A 6,181-nucleotide genomic window follows, 5' to 3' on the forward strand; every position below is an offset into this window, starting at 1 on the left:
AACTACCAAAAACGAAAAAATCTGGTGAATCTAATGAAATGGCTAAAAGCCTTAAAACACAAAAAATATTAATCAATTCTCAGATATAAGAAATATAAGGTATAAATTTGTACTTTCTTCTAAATATTCGACAATTTTATGTTTTACTAGCAAAAATTGTATTGTCATATATACGTTAACTAAACTATAACTGTACTTTGAATTTGATTCCACAATGAAAATTTTTTGTTTAAAATAAAAAATTTTATAAATTTCATGAAATATTTTAGCCTTACCATTAAAATAAGATTTTCATTAGAATTCACTTAAGAAGATTATTTGTAAAAGAGATTTTTAAATATGTAAGTGTACATTTTCTTTTGACTGTATAATAATAATTTTAGAAATCAATTGAAAATTTTTTATATAGGTACTTATATATTTTTATTTTAGCAAAGTAATTGAGTTAATTTTTTTTTTTTTTGATATTCGCAGATAAATTGCAAACAATCAGAATTGCAGTTTTAATTTTTTGCAATTCATGGTAACAATTTATTATTACAAAGTTTGACTACAATCGAAATTATTGTGAATATACGCAATTATATTATTGTCCATGATGAAAAATATCACACTCAGAAATAGATACTTTTATTGTACTTCAATATATATATATATATATGCATATATATTTGAGTTAAAAATAATTAATAATTAAATCAAAATTATATATGTATACATAATAAAAGAATTAAATTTCAATCCACTCTGTTATTAGCCCCGTACAATATAATAAACTGAATTTTGATTGAGATGAAACCTAAAAAATGTCATCGGTCATTATAACTATTCGAATAGGTAAATGCAAACGTACAAATATACATATACAGTAACATTATTATCTAATAAAATTAAATTGGATAGCAATATGAAAAATAAAATTTAATAAATCAGGTTTATGTAGGTTTAATATATATACATATGTATGTAGCTTAATTTTAAAGAAGTTTTCATAAGAAAATAATATTGAAATAAATAAGAAATTAGAGCATAAAATTACATTATGTTTATATACATTTGTACTCGTATGTAAATATGAAAATTTATGCATGTAATTTTATAATATGGATAAGATATATATGTATGTGCATATCTTTAATTCCAAAAAACTCTTCCCGGTTAAAGTTACGTAGATCTATATGATGAGAAACGCTTAACACAAAGATTTTTTATTATATGTAAATTAGCAATAAAAAAAAGACAAAAAAATTTTATAACAATTTTTTTTTGGTTTTTTTTTTAAATTTGTTTCACCAAATAAATGTAACTTTTATTTAAACTTTGTAATTGGTTACTGTAATATTTTTTTTTTAACTCTTTTTTTTTTTTTTGCTATTGGAACGCATAATTAAAATTTTTGTATGCATCCTATGAAAATTTTTTATTTTGCTCGTGTAAACTTGTATATTATGTACAGAAGTGTATGTGTTTAAAAAAATTTAATTAATTTGTAATTCTGGTTATTTTTTATATGAAATTACGATTTTAATACGTAAAATTCAATTCAGAAAATTAAGTAATTCCAATATAGATGTGCCCATTAAACACAGAATTCTTAATAATTCAAATTTATAAATAGGTTTCTATTTACTCTACATATTGTACCACATACAATTTTCATACACGCAAAGTATACTCTTAAACTATTGTGAATTAGTTTAAGAGTGTCATAAAGACTTTAAAATGGAACGCAGACAATACATTTTTGTATAGATTTGTTGAACTGACTTAAAAAATCTTGTAAACTAATTTAAGTATAATATAAAAATTTATAATATTTAGGTTATAACAATTAATATTTAAAAATGCACAATAAACTGTCATATACACAAAAATCCATTGTGAACCGTAGATAGAATATTGTATACATATGTTTATAAATATGTATATACATATTTATATACAGAATATAATGAGTGATAATATGGTATGGATATCCCAAAAATGGTTTGGCCAACTTTAAAATTTCTTCATTTATATTAAATGCCTACATATTTGTGTGTTATTTTATATATACATCTATATATTTACACATAGAAGTACATACATAATTAAAATTCAAAACTAAATTAAATCATTTTCGTTACTCTTTTAATAATCGTTAAAATACAAAGTAAAAATTAACTATGATGAATACAAAAAAAATACACTGAAATAGTAAGAAAAAGAAAAAAAAAAAAAGAATAATAATAAGTTCGAGGGCGTTGAACGTTGCCATCTATACATGTACATAAATTAAAAAAGTCTCATCATACATAAAATATGTAAGTATACTGTACATATATTATATATGTATAAACATATTGTCTGTTATAATATGGTGTTCCCAATGATCATTATCCAAAACATAATATAATAATTTATAGAATTAAGGTGTAAATTTATTTTGTATTTTTTTTTAAATATATACATATATATGTAAACCGTATAGGAACTCTTAAAATATAAATAGATTTTTTTTTGTTTGCATATAACATGTACATATGCATACACTATTTGTATTATGAGCAAGCATGGTCAGTAGCCAAGTTATTATTAAATTAAAGTCATTCTATAATAAGATTTTTTACTATATGGATTATTATTATTGCTGGCAACGTAACTCCAAACATACATACGAGTATATTCTTACACTTCATATATAGGTATACATACTGTCGCTTTAGATCGAAGCTATTATGTGTCGCATTTTAAAAAATTTTTAAGAGAGCGATTTGAAGTTTTCTTTTAAAATTTGTTTTCCTACAGGATGATCCAGTAATTCGCGGGTACAACTTTATATGCCATTATTCAGAGAAACAAAAATGTGTAAGACTTTTGTTCTGAAATTGGTGACAAAGCTCGACACTTTTCGAGATACAGGGAAATTTTAAGAAAATTTTGTAGAGTTTTAATTTGTTCTTTTGATCTGGTCTTACCTTCTGCAGTTGAAATAGCAAGCATATATATTTAAAAATTGATAATTTATAAAACCATTTTTTTTTTCAATTTTACTTAAAAGTTGACTTAAGACAGTTCAGCTCTAATATGATTGTATGAATGAAAATGTACAAATAATGTCTAGTGTAATAAATACGTGTATTCAAATGAAACCCTTTACTGCTTTTGCATATTAAATTACATAAAATATTTAAATTTTAAAATAGAAAGAAAAATTTAAAAAAATAATATATGTACGAGTATATGTACCTGTACATGTAAACATTAGGACACAATCATGTACTTTCAAAACTGTTGGTTAATTTACGAAAATTAAATAATTACGTTTTATAATTTTCCTATATTTTAATTACAAACTATTTAAGATAGCTCAGATTTAAATAGATTCTTTTTTGCTTTTTTTTAAATCCATAAAAAAATTCTGTTGCACTAAGATAAAATAATAAAGCATGTAATTTCATACTAGGATTTAAAGTTTCACTTTAACAAGAAAATTAATTTCAAAATAGCGAAGTGCGGATTATATGGGACATATAAGTCGCAAGTGAAATATACTACATACAATTAAAAATTTTTAAAAGAAAATTGTCTGAACTTGAGTAAAAAAACTTATTTTAAACTTTCTTAAAAAAATAATTAAATAGCATGATGCATAAATTACATATTGTAATAATAATAATGTAAGACGTAGTTTATACATTTCATATCACAGTGACAAAGCAGCATGTAATAAAAAAATTTTACTTCCTTTAAAACAGCTCCCACATCTTAAATTATTATGTGAATCACAAGATTTTCAAATAATAATAAATTTTTAGAAAAAAAAAATTTTAATTTTTTATTATAAACCGCAAAAATTGTTGAATTGCAAATCTAGTATTCTTATATTTTTATACTTATACCTTTCTTATTTCATCAAGTCATCATTATAAAAATTTATTTATACAGGTGAAAATAAATGTGAAGTAAATTTAAGAAGTCAACACAAAATTCAATAACTAGGTTGCTATTTAAATTTTTCATACTATGTTGATTCTTCGAAACTATATACAGTCGAACACACTTATTTAGGCTTAAATTTTTGGATATAATATTCTGTGCCGTTATCAATATTTGCAACAATAAATTTTTGGTCAACTTTTTAATAGGAATTACAGTGAGAACATATTAAGTACTCAACATATTATTGATGTGTTATTTATACTTATAACATTGAATATACACTAAGTCCTCGAGATACGACATCTTCTAATACGACATTTCGAGTTACGACATGATATAAATTTGGATCATTTTTATTCGGCTTACGACATTGTTCCTAATACGACATTGAAAATTTAAAAAAAAAATTGTTTTTTTGACAGATTTTACTGCTTCTTGAATAAAAATCTATACCGAATTTAGTTATAAGACGAGACTAAAGCACATACTTCAACAATGAACTCTTTCTAGTTAAAAATTCTAGTTAGTAGTTAAGAATACGAATTGAAGTGATAAAATATCAACTTATTTAGATTTTAATTTATTTATTTTTGTTACATCATTGAATTTTTTTGATTTTGTTATTATATTTTGTTGTTTTTTTTCAAACTTTGTTACCTTTTTATAAAAAAAAAAGGTAAATTATTTTATAACATAGTACATAGTTTGTCTAATTCACTTTTTGTTTCAATACATTTTTTTTCCTCCTCAAACGACAATTCGAGGTACGACATAAATTTCTGGAACTAAAAATGTCGTATCTCGAGGACTTAGTGTAAATTAATAATTCCTATATTTCTCGCCAGATAGCTCACAAAATTTTTCTTTATCAATAATGTTGCTGAAAAATTATGTCTTTATAAGCGAAAATTTTTGTATTTACTTAAAACCGTAACAAAAATTTCTGTTTTTATGCTGAAACTCTTTGTAAGACACACAGACAGTAAAATTATTAAATATATGAAATGCATATAAAGCGGTTTTGCTTATTTATGCGTGTTGCGAATAAACGTGTTCAACTGTACGTATACAAAAGTATAATATATTAATAATTTTATTTAGGCGTTTGCTAGTGTTAGTTAAATGAATGCCGATAATAGCAAAATTATAATTGTCTTTTATTCTTTCTTTCATTATTTTTGTTATTTCGAAATTATTTTATTTAAAATTTCAATACAATTCAATAAAATTTCAACTGTATAATAAATTTTGCTAAATTTCTTAATAAACCCATTGTCATCTAACGAAATAAACAGAATTTATTAAACAAATCAAACTCATCATTTCACTTATAAAAATATTTGGACTCCACAATTATTATGTTATAATTGTGCCAGATAAAGACAAAAATTTTGCTCAAGTTAAGCTTCTAGTCTAATATGAACTTCAATTTTAAAAATACATCAAAATATTATTGTGGTATGTATTAAAATGATAACTCACATTTGATTATGAAAAATAATAAAAAATAACATTAAAAATGTTGTATTTAAATATTTCAATGTCAATAAGGCACAAATAATTTAAAACTTGAATTTCAGTATTCTTATTTTGTGCAATTTATTAAAGGGGTTTGTTTTTTTTTTTGGTGCAAAAGTTTTTAGAAATTTCTATCTAAGCAGATTTTACATATGTACTTATATGCAAGTTGTGAAATTTTCCTTACGTCTTTAAAAATTCAATATAAAAGCTAAATCATCAAATCAGAAAATATGTATAAAATGAGTAGGTGGAAAAAAACAAGATCCAATCATAATATAGTATACATAAAGGGACCTTGAAAATTTTCTATTGTTCATAATGAGTTAAAAAAAAAAGATGCTTAATATATTTATGCTCAATATTAGATAATTCAAAAACAACTTTGAATTCGACTTCAATAAAATTACTTAAAAACATGAATTTGAACAATTTAAAATTGAATCAAAAAATTATTAATTAATTCTTAATTAATGTTTATTTATCCATGTTTCTTAATTAGGATTCGGCGTAAAACTATAAATATACTGAGTCTATAACTTTTACATATTCCCGTTATGTTACCATTTGCAGCAACATGGCACTTTCCATATATTTGAATATTTTACATTTTTTTGAGATGCGTTCAACACTGTGCACCGCTGAATTTCCCAATCTTTTGGTAGTAAATATATACGCAATTATTATAAATTATACTCATAATTTATAATCAATTATAATGTATTCATTTACTTTTTTTTAT

Source organism: Condylostylus longicornis, unplaced genomic scaffold (assembly GCF_029603195.1).
Source record: "Condylostylus longicornis isolate FDR11 unplaced genomic scaffold, ASM2960319v2 ptg000030l, whole genome shotgun sequence".
NCBI classification, from domain to species: domain Eukaryota; kingdom Metazoa; phylum Arthropoda; class Insecta; order Diptera; family Dolichopodidae; genus Condylostylus; species Condylostylus longicornis.